Below are 12,129 nucleotides of genomic sequence, written 5' to 3'. Positions count from 1 at the left end.
CAGAATATGCCATCGCTATGTTTACATTGTTCCCTCACTGTCATTTTGCTTTTTATAGAAAAAAAACAAACAAACAATTGAATTCAGTTGGATAACGGTCGCTTCAACTGCATCCAGCTCATCCAAGTCTGTTAATGATACACAGAGTTATAAACAACACTGACAGTAGTAGGCCGTTAGTAGGCTGTAGGTTCGTTTTGATCATGCGTTCAGCTGCCAAAAAGCTATGTTTAACATTTTATCGAGTTTAATTTCACCCCCCTAAAATTAGCACCGAAAAAAAAAAAAACTGCTAAAAATAAAATAGAATGAAATGAGAAAATGCTCTGTCTGAGTATGCGGGTGCTATCATTGCTTCCTGGCCTCTGAAGTCTGCATAGGAAACTACAGTTACTTTGGACAGCTTTGTTTCCATGTGCTCCAGAGTTGGCCACTCTAAAACAAGCTTGAAACCCATGAAACCTGACCTCCAACACATGAATCACAATGACCTCATCCTCCACTTCTCCTGCTTATTGCCTTTTAATGACTCCTGATTCATATTACCTTGGTATCATGGCCGACATCTTTTCCCTTCACCCTGATTCGTTTATTTGTTATTCTGATGTGGGCCAGCTACACTTAGCTTGAAGTCTTGTCTGGTCCTACCATATGTGCACAAATAGATGGCAACAAGAAATGAATGAAAACAAATAAAAGGAAAATATACTCATCACACGTCACCACAAACTGCTCTCCGAGGCCTTCTGTTTTCCAGCCCCGGCTCCACACGTGGCCCGCCTGAATATTCAGGAGACATTTATAGGAAATAAATTAAGAGACGAATTCAAACCATATGGCAGCAGGGGGTGGGGGTGTTTGTGAAAGGTCCTGCATCAAAGCTCGCTCCACGGATCACACCATATTAGCTCTGTTTTTCCAGTCCAGTAGAATCAGGGAAGGGAACCACAGCCACACTGGCGATAGGAAACATATGAGTGTGGACAGCAGACGGGGATCCCAGAACACAGGGTTGAGGGCAAGGCGTCGCAACGCACCGGTAGAAACGATTATAGTGTGTGTAACGCTGTGGTGTGAGTTTGTATGTGTCTGCAACATGTGAGCTATTTGTTATATTTGCAGGGTAATATAATGTGACTATGCCATCAGTGATAGTTTAAATGAACTAGAGGAAGAGAAAGAATCCATCGTAACAAATATATAATATATTAGTTTTGTTTATTTTTTTAAGGAACATTTTTAAACTAAATTAATACTTTTATTTAGTAAGGACACATTAAATTGATCTAAAGAGACAGTGAAGACATTTATAATAATGTTACAAATAATGTTTCTATATCAAATAAATGTTGGAACTTACTGTTAATCAAATAATCATGAAAAAAAAAAAAAAAGGTTTCCATAACTGTTTTCAACATTTACAATGATGTTTTTTGAGCACCAAATCAGCATATCAGAATAATTTCTTAAGGATCGTGTGACACTGAAGACTGGAGTAATGACTACTGAAAATTCAGCTTAAAAAGAGTTATTTTAAATTGTAATAATATTTCACAATATTACTTTTTTCTGTATTTTTGATCAAATAAAAGCAGCCTTGGTCAACATAAGAGGCTTCTTTCAAAATCCAAAAAATCTTACCAACCTCAAACCTTTGAACAGTGTATATGTGTGTGTGTGTATATATATATATATATATATATATATATATATATATATATATATATATATATATATATATATATATATATATATATATATATATATATATATATATATATATATATATTTTTTTTTTTAATATTTAAGTACAATATTTAATAACTTAAAAGTACATATACTATTTAAGTTATAATTTTAATTCAAGTCATGTTGAATTAGGAAGTATATATTGTCAGCAATACTATCACACTGTAAAAAGAATTGTTGGTTTAACTTTTAACTGGTTTAAAAGTTACCTGGTTTCACTGAAATTAAGAATTTGAGTTAATACAATAAAGGCAATTGATTTAATCAACAGAAACTCAAAATATTATGTTATCATTAACCATATTAATTGTTAATATTAAGTTGATTTGACAAAAGAAAAAATGTTGTGGTAAGTCATGAGAATTTTTTTTTTTTTTACAGTTAAAGTTATTAGGGTCATAAGTCTGATCTACTCATTGATAACAACACACCATTTCCGTAATATCCGTTTAACTCATTTTGTACTAAAACGAACCCCTGTGGGTAACACTTTATTTTGATGGTCCACTTTAGACATTCTACTAACTATAAGTAACTTTGCAGCTAAATCTCAACTAACTCGATTTAGTAGAATAAGTTGACATGTAGTTGCAAAGATACTTCAAATCAGAAGCATGTCTGTTGGGAGACCATCAAAATAAAGTGTTAGATATAAGCAGACAGTCTACTAATCTTCTAATGAGAGTTAGCTGACATGACAAAGTTACTTAAAGTTAGAATGTCTAAAGTGGACCATCGAAATAAAGTGACATATTAAAGTGATGTTATTTGTGATTTTTTTTTTTTTTTTTTTTTTTTTGTGAATTCTCCAGGGAGTTACATGCTGTTACAGGAGCATCCTCCTGGTTGCTTGTTTCACATGTATGTTAGTTCTTGATTGTCCTATCATTGTTCTTTCTGTCAGTAGTTAAGGTCACAGTGAGTGCATGAGGGCGGCTGCTGTGCTACAGTCTTTTTATTCAATTTGTCTTTGTATAAACTTGAATCTCCTTGTTTGTGTGTCCAAGATCTGTTTGCCTATTGTTTCACGAAGGATTTCACTGCTACTTCATGTTTATACCTCGAAACTGGATATCTTCCAGATTCCAGTCCAATCAGATTTGCAACGGAGGTGTCGACAGACATGACTGACATGGCAATCCTGCAACCAATCAGGGCAGGTTGCCACTGTCAGCATATCCCGCTGCAATTCAGCCGCAAACTCCGATTGTTTACACTCAGCAGCCATGTCAGTCACAAGTAACGGCAGTGACATGTTAATGAAAGGTGCATACGGGCTTATTGCATCCATATTCAACACAAAGACAGGGCAGAGAGCCAAGGGGAATTAACAGTGGCTATGCTTCAGTCAAGAACCCAATAACTCACAGCCCTTAAGCATGACTCCTCAGAACACACAAATGCAACACTTTTGAAGTTCAAAGAATTCTTAGAAGAAGGTGTAAACCCTCAAAAAAGGGGAGAACTGTTTCTAACCTGTTGATTTTGGAAGCAGTCTAGGAATAAAACAAGTAATACAAACAGACGCGCTTGTCTTCATCCATGATAAATCAACAACAAAGCACAGCTCAATCCTGTGAGGGCTATTTTAAACAGGGCAAAAAATGATGAACCCCAGACTTATCTCACAAGTTTTGCCGCCCGTGAATTTGTCGAGTCCATATTTCTGACTAAGTCCTTCATTAATGCTGTGAATGTTAATTCATACGCACAGTGCAGCGTATCACAGCAGCGGTAGCATCAGGAAGCCTGCTGAGAGCCAGTGGGCTAGTTTACCTCAGGACCTAAAGAAAATCACTTCCAGGAGTAGATGGAGGGAAAGAGGTTTTCATCAAAGCCGTAGGCCTAAGGCGATAATTAACTGCTGTTTAGTTTGAAATGTGGAAGAATCTGCAGAGATGGTGACATTTATTTATTAGGGCTGCTTGCTAAGGCAAGCATCGCTATTACTATTGCTCATACTTCATGAACAAACCCCTAACCTTAACTATTAGCCACTGCATGAATGACATCGCAAACTATTGCGGTTTGTCGAGGAAAGAAGTGCTATTAGTTTTCAGACTTGCAATAAAAATCTTGTATACTTTCATTGAAGAAGGGATTGATTCATATATATATATATATATAAGAACCTGGAGCCTCATTTATGAAATATTTTGCGTAGAAACTGTCCAACATGTGATCTTATGATAATTTCTCCAATGTGCGTACAAACAATTCAGAGAATTAACGTATGCACAAAAAATGTGCGAACGCCTCTCTTGAAGATGTGAAATCTATAAATCGCGAATGATCTTGAAATTGAGCTCAGATGAATGGTTCCAGATCTCCTCCGTTGTAAACGCCACCTAATGAAATTCATCAACATATAAAAGATCACCAGTCAACATCCAAATCCTTTACTTGTGAATGGCGAGCGGCAAGAATTGCTTAGATTTCTAAATACCTGCAGTAAGTCGGTATTTAGAAATCTAGGCAATTCTCTGCAACAATGAAAAGTGTGCCTCTAAGCACTTTTCCATGTCAAAGACTGTTTTTATAAGGAGTATAACGGTACACAGAATTCACGGTTCGGTACATACCTCGGTTTTGGGGTCACGGTTCGATACAAGTTCGGTAGGAAAAAGCAACAAATTTCCAATGCTAGGTTTCTGTATACAGACAGTAGGCTAGTGCAAATCGCAGTTTGTTCCACCTAGCGGCATTTATTAACCCCCGGAGGTAGTTCCTATTAAGCACTAAGCAGTAAACAGAATGCACTCTTATAGGTCATATTTTTTTGTAGGGATAATAAAAACCAAAGGTATTTGGTCACAATCAGCTACAAAACTGAAAAGTATAGATAAGTATAGATAAGATAAAAAATAAGCAGAATAATGAAAAACAAAACTTGTGCAGAGCTTAGTTTTTTTTTTTTGTTAAAAAAAGTGCGGTGGCAGTGACAATGGCACACACGCAAAGTTCAATATTATGCTTTTTCAAGAAATCACGGAAAGATGAGCGAGAAGGAGACTTCAACTTTCCATGAGGAGACAACGAGTGAAGCGGCACCTGAGGCTTCCTATTTCCAGGAGATGCATATTTCATCTCTGGATTGTATTAGTGAGACTTCCACGACACAAATCGGCACCATGTATTGTAAGAGTTGAAAGAGTGGAAACAACATAAAATATTCCATCATTTATGGCATAAATTATGGTCATACAGATAAGAGTAAGACATCACTCAAAACTGTTTTTATTTGTGTCCACTCTACACTCACAATAAAAACAAAACATTGTGTTTTTCTAAAATAAAGAAAACAAATTGGATGCTGCTTTGTCCTGTCCCGGTTTCCTTTCCATGAAGTTAGTGGAACGAGTCACAAAAATGTATCGAAACTCAATGTAAAGGCTACTTACAAGCTCTCGCGTGCCATTTGAACTCTTGTTTTTGGTTGGTGCGTGGATCGTCTCTTCTTCTCCTTCTGCTCTTTTTCCTATTGTGTCGGTTAGCAAACAGCATTGCATTACCGCGCACGCCCCTTCTGGATTGGAGTGTGGATTGCTTGTCTGACTGTATGCACCAAAATGTGATGTCCGTACCATGGCGGTTCGGAACAAATACATGTACCGTTACACCCCTAGTCTTATAAATATGAATTGGCGTGGGTTATGGCGACTGTCAAATCTGTGTGTACACACATTTTTATAAATGAGTCCCCAGAACATCAGAAAGAAGTGGGCCAATATAACACACTAGCAACCACTACTATTGTGATTAAAACACAAAACACCTTAGCAACAGCCTAGCATAGTGGCGATAAGTTTGCATGAATAAGCAACTCTTACATTTACCTCAAAAAAATATTTTTCTTTCAATGTAACGAATGGACCAAATTTGTTAGAGACAAAAAATGTAAAAATTTGGAAATGTGAAATTTAGCAGGATTCCTTATTAAAGGAATAGTTCGTCATTTCAACAAATGTTATCAACAAAAGTTGTTTTCACGAAGAAAACAAAGTATATCTTTTACAAAAGGGTAACAAAGCGACGAATAGGAAATTTTGGAGCACACAAAATCCTGTATTTCATATTCCAATGCAATATTTATCCAATCCACAGTGTTTCCCGATTAAACAAAGGCAAAAGTCTGGTGCCAACCTTCACGATTTAAGGCTGTTCCTAAAGCTTCAAACTCCAGCTAAAAAAGTCCCCTTGGCTTTTGCATGCAGCGTACAGCCCATGCCAGGCAGGTATAGAGACACGCTCTCGTTTCTTTCTCCTCTAGTGAACTGCAAACTCTGTTCTCCTTCTTTCCCCTTCTCGTTCCCCGTGTGCCACCCGCACATCTGGAGCGGGTGTCCTGCTTCACCAGTTTCCAGGAGTCACCTGATTTATTGATATTTAAAATGTTCTGATGGTTTTATGTGCTTTGAATGGATTCGGAATAAAAAGGCTTAGTCAGAAACCTGCATGAAAAACATGTACGGTAGTAAAAAAGCCTTCGACACTATATAGAATGTGTTTAAAGAGAGCGGTTTGATATATAATGATAATTTAATAGAAAATGATTTGAGCTGAAATATGCACACACGCTAAGATGGATAGCATCAGCTTTCATCTTTTAGCCACACTGACCTATTCAAACAAAGCAAGCTTTAATGCAGTCAAAGCATTGTTTGTACAAGCAGATGGAGATAGGGAACTTTTACCCATACACTCTCCATTAAGCTTGTCACTCTCATTGGTAATTTGTATATGTTGGCCATCAGTCTTGTCTTTAATATGTGTTTGAATCTAATTCCTGAGATAGTGCTCCACGAAACGAATAATATCCCCTTTGTTGCCACTTCCAGATTTATCAAATCCCGCCCTGACATTTTTCTTGACTTATTATGTTTGAATAACCCTCGTTTGCAACATTTTCGTAAGCTCCTTACAGATGAGGTAATTGTGTTTTTGCTTCAGAGAATGTGGGCTATGCAAAAAAAGCCAGAGATGGCTTTCAGCACATGTGAAGTTCTGAAAGATATCCATAACTCTTAAAGACTCTTAATTTGAACCAGGTATTTGTGCTGGGTGGGGAGGAAAGCACTGTTTATAAATTGTCTAGCACGGTAAGTCTGTGTGACAGAGTCCAAGAAGAGAATAAATTTGTTTCTGGTTTACAACTGCGATGGCTGATGGCAGTAGCAAACTGGCTTGTGCGGAGGTTCTCTGAAAAAAAAAAAAAATTTGGGCTAGTCCCAGGTTTTCCCTCAACATGCACAAGTGGGTTTTTTTGTTGATAAACACTACTTTTTGGAGACCAAAATGATGATGTAAAAAAAGTTCAAGTATAAATTGATGAATGTGGACATCTTATGATAACATGCCAAGCATTTAAACAGTCTAAAAACGCCAGCGACACACAGTAAGGTCAAACGTAAAGAAGAATTTGATGCTTCGTGCCAATAAAAATAGCCCTGCTCTCTGCGCGTCTGTACATGTCAGTCACAAGCCTGAATGAAAATAAGGTCCTATATTAAATATTTGACAGAAATCAAAGAAAACAAAGCAACATCTGGTGTTAAAATTGTAATGAGTCCAATCACATGACATGTTTGCTTAATCTACGATTGCAAAGGTCTCATTATGGATACGGCGGCCTGTATTTGCAATCCAAAAGCTCAGCCTTGTTAGGCTCGCCACTGACTCATTACTGCAGACGACCAACAACTCTGACAGGCAAGCGTTTCCGGAGTACTGCTATCTAGTATGCACAACATTTAATGAAATACACTTTATAAACAAATCAAATGGGGGGAAAAGCATCAACCAAATGACAAGTAACTTCGGACTGACCTTTAAAAAGATTGTTTGAAACGGAGCCAGTGCTGTAGGCTTTTGAATGGGTTGTTGACAGCTCCAAAAGGCCTTGCAAATGAAAGGTCTTGTTATCTTTAGTGGTAGTAAACCTATTATGAAAAATCTGCAAGCATGGAGCATAGAAAATAAAAAGCAGCAATTGTGGTCAATCATTTGTTTAACAAAACATGTAGGAAAATATATGCTATTAAAACATGGGGAGAATTTTGATTTGCATTACAAATGCAAATAAGAAAGTGTTCAAATTTCTGTCAGACAAATAATATTGCAGGAAACCGATATGCGATGCATTCAAGCTGACCATGTGAATGCAAAACAACAGATCATTGATTTTAACTTGCTAGAATATGAGACAGAACATTAACGGTGAGAAAAGCTTACCTTTTATTCATCCAAAATGTAAATGTCGCTAACATACTCTGATGTTACTAAAAAAAATGTATGCATTATACATATTTTGTGCAATATACCAAATGCATTCATATTTTATACTCCTTTAATCAATAATTTTGAGTGAAGAAATGCAAGATCTTGACATAAAGATGTTCTCAGGTTAAAAAGGGACTTCATTACTACAATTTCAGTGATGTCAATCATTATACTTTTATGACCTCAACATCCTGTTAATTATTCAGTGTCAGAGGTTTGATAGAAGAGTGCACATGTATAGTACACTATATATAGAATAAATGTGACCTTCCCTATTAGCTCATATGCTTTTGAAGGATAGACATGAATATATCATTACAATTAATAAAATGGGGGGTGAGCAAGCGAGTAAAATAAAATAAAATAAAATAAAACATGTAACAAAAAATGTAAATAATACAATGATTAAATTAAATTAAATTAAATTAAATTAAATTAAATTAAATTAAATTAAATTAAATTAAATTAAATTAAATTAAATTAAATTAAATTAAATTAAATTAAATTAAATTAAATTAAAAAATAAAATAAAATAAAAAAATAACATGCTGCTTACTGGCCCAATAAGAACCCACCAAAAGGTACTGGGTCCCCCCTACCTACTTTGCCCTCTTTATTGCACTCACCAAATTGGATTAACTTTTCTTATTTCCAAGATGAAAAAATTAAGAAAGAAATAAAATAAAGAAAAACTAACAATATTATATGACATTATACTGTATGATATTTATCTGCAGTCGAAATTTCTCCTTCCTACTGCACAAGAGTCGTGATCAATGAGCATTATTCATGCAATTGGATAGTCCTTCAACCAATCAGATCAACGATCCGGGTGACGTACTTTGCAGAGCATTGTGGAAACTCCAGACAGTCTTAGTTTGTATTGGTTTGTAGCAACGATCAGCGGTTTGCAGAAGCAGCAATGGCATCGAGTGATTTTTGCAGGTTGTGCAAAAAAACATGAAAGTGAGCGGTATTCACACCCACTCGAGCGATTTGTTTGCTAAACTAAAGAAGTCATTTAGCATCGTTGAGAGGTTAAAAGGAATTGGATTGACGGTCGTGCGAGAGACGTCATCGTGTTATACCCGCCCAGAGCCATAGAAAGAGCTCCCGCCAATAGCGAGCAAGGTGAATAAGCCAGTCTGTGATTGGTTTCTGCAAAAGTGTAACAGATGCAGCAGAAATGAATGTACGGGTTTCCAGACTGAGTTGCCGGGCGAAATCGAATCGCTGGCAGATCAGGCTGGGTTTACCCAGTCTACAAAATAACCTTTCTTATTTCCAATATGAAAACCTGTTGCTCAGTAATGATTAAAAGATAATCTAATAAAATAAAATATGAAAAAATAAAACGATAATATATGACAAAAGGCTCAAAAGACTCCTTTATTAAATATCTATAAATAATGACTCACGGACCCCTACAAAAATAATAATAATAATAATAATAAAATCACCTCTTTGATTTAAAAATTGACATTCATGTGCTTTGGGGAGGCCTGGTTGTTGCACGCTGTGGCCACAAACTATGAAATAATTCTGTGTGCTGTTTTTGCATTCTTCACATCAAAAGCACTTTTAATAAGGCCATTATAAATACATCAGAAAAATCTACTCTAATATTCAGCAAACAAGTCAATCCAGGATGCCCACCATTCACTGCCATTTTACAGGGGTATTGCGCCTGTTCATCCAAGACTGAGAAGGATATAATGAAGGCCAGTGTACTAGATTTCAGGTTCCCACTGTGTTCAAAGATGCCTGTCATATCAAAAGTACTTTATAATGGAAATAAAGGTAATATTTCCATCCCTTTGAAACAGAACTCAGCCGCTTTTCTCCTGTTGGCTGAAAGCAAAGAAAACAGGAGATTTAGGGCTGGAAGGAATGAATCAAACGGAAGTACGAGGCACGAGTAGAGGTATGGTCCTCTTACAGGTCAGAGCAATTGGCTGAAGAGGTGTTTGACATTGAAATGATTGCACAGTGTGTGGTTTTTGTGCGTGAGTGTGTTTTGATCAATGCCTGTGCTTCAGCCAAGCATGGTGTTTTGTGGAAATACTGTTAACACAAGAGTCTTCTTCTACACGTTTGCTCTCAATGTCAGAAGCTCAAGCGTTGACTGCTGACAAACCCATAAGAGGGCCTTTTGATCCCAGACCTGGAGTGATGCACTTATCTCCTTTACCCAGCCAGAGCCGCTCTGAAGGCGTGCAACACGCCTCATATTCTCATGATTTATTAAGGACCTGTGTTGGGCTGTACATAGACCTTGCCTACGGAGATCAAGTCTGCTCTGTGTATCCTTTTCTTCCTTTTTATCCACTTTCCTAATCTCCCTTTGTGTAGCTTAGCACGTGTTTGTACATTAGGCCATGGGGACCCTCTACCGCCATGCTGTTTCATTCCGATGCAATATTTATGGCAGGATGGTGGACACTGTGGAACAGTGCTCTCTAAAAGCATCTTTATGCAGCAAAACCTCATGGGAAAGAGAAGTGTGACTCATTTGTGACTCAATTCTAATAAAGTAAGGGGAAAAACGAACCGGGAAAAAAAACACCAGCATACTGCTATATCTATATCTATATATATTTACTCAATTTCAGGTAACTTTCAGGTAACGTACTTTTTCAAGTTAAACCAACAAATCTTTTTTAAAGTGACTAACGGTCAAAAGTTTGAAATCATTAGGATTTTTTTAATGTTTTGAAAAAAAAAGATAATTTGGTCAAAAATACAGTTAAACAGTAATATTGTGAAATATAAAACAGTTTTTTTAAATTGTAATAATATTTTAAAATGTAATGAATTCCTGTGATGGCAAAGCTGAATTTTCAGCATCGTAAGTCACATGATCCTTTAGAAATCATTCTTCTAATAAACCGATTTGGTGCTCAAGAAACCATATTATTTGATATGTTATTATTATTTTTTATTATTTTGAAAACATATCTTAATATTTTTGTGGAAACCATGATACCTTTTATCAGGATTCTTTGATGAATAGAAAGTTCAAAAGAACAGCATTCATTTGAAGTAGAAATATTTGTAATATTATAAATGTCTTTACTGTCATTTTGATCAAACCCCAAACTTTTGAATGGCCCCCAAACTTCACAGTTTCCTCAAAAATATTAAGCAGAAAAAGATTTTTTTTGTGCACAAAAATCAGTATATTAGAATGATTATGAGTGCATGCTATTGTTATAATAAAAATAATTTAATATTTTATTTTAAATAATATTATTTTAGTAATTTGTTAACAGTATTTGAAGAATAAGAATAAGAGTAATAGTTCTTGTATTGGCTGTCAAATCAACTAATTTCCCAGACAGCAACATGGTGTGGCCCAGATCCGGCCCACATCTGGTACATGTGGATTACACGCGGACAAGATGTGGGCCGGATCTGGGCCGACAATATGTTGCTGTCAGGGTTTAAATAAAATAAATTACAAATAATTTATCGCAAAGGAATTATATTTGCATGATTATAATGAACATGATTCTGAGACATTATATTGTGGCAGAAAGTAATGTCTAATAACTATATGCTTTCTAGAAAATAAGAGTTAAAAACCCTCTTGTTTGGCCTACAGTGTCTCCAGGACAAACACTTATGCTTTAAACTCCAAGACATTATTAGAGAGTGTGTTTAAACAGCAATTCAATTTTATCGTGTACCCTTTAGTACATTTGAGAAAGCAAACTAATAAAGTCTTAGAGAGGCATGATGTCGCTGGACACTTGGTGTTACACAATATCTTAAAGGCAAATTGTAATATGTAATAATGTGTTTGTGGCGGTTATTGTGATTCCAGGACCCTGCGGGGGTGATATGGGTTTATTGACTTCCTGTGATGTTTTCTTCTTGTCCCTCGGTTAATTGAGCAGGTTTGCTGTGCAGGAGAGCAGGTGTGCTCGGGAGGGTTAGAATTAGAGCGAATCTACATTCATCTGATCACAGTCTACACAACATCTGCAACACTCTGTTGATGTTCATGCATTCTCTTATTAAAACCTCACTGCTCACAATGGAAGAAAAAAAAAAAGGTTGAACTCAGACGAGGCGCTGGCTGTAGATCTGTGAAGAGGA

This window comes from Chanodichthys erythropterus, chromosome 21, assembly GCF_024489055.1.
Source record: "Chanodichthys erythropterus isolate Z2021 chromosome 21, ASM2448905v1, whole genome shotgun sequence".
NCBI lineage: Eukaryota > Metazoa > Chordata > Actinopteri > Cypriniformes > Xenocyprididae > Chanodichthys > Chanodichthys erythropterus.
The sequence above is the reverse complement of the archived record's forward strand: the minus strand, read 5'-3'. Positions refer to the sequence as shown.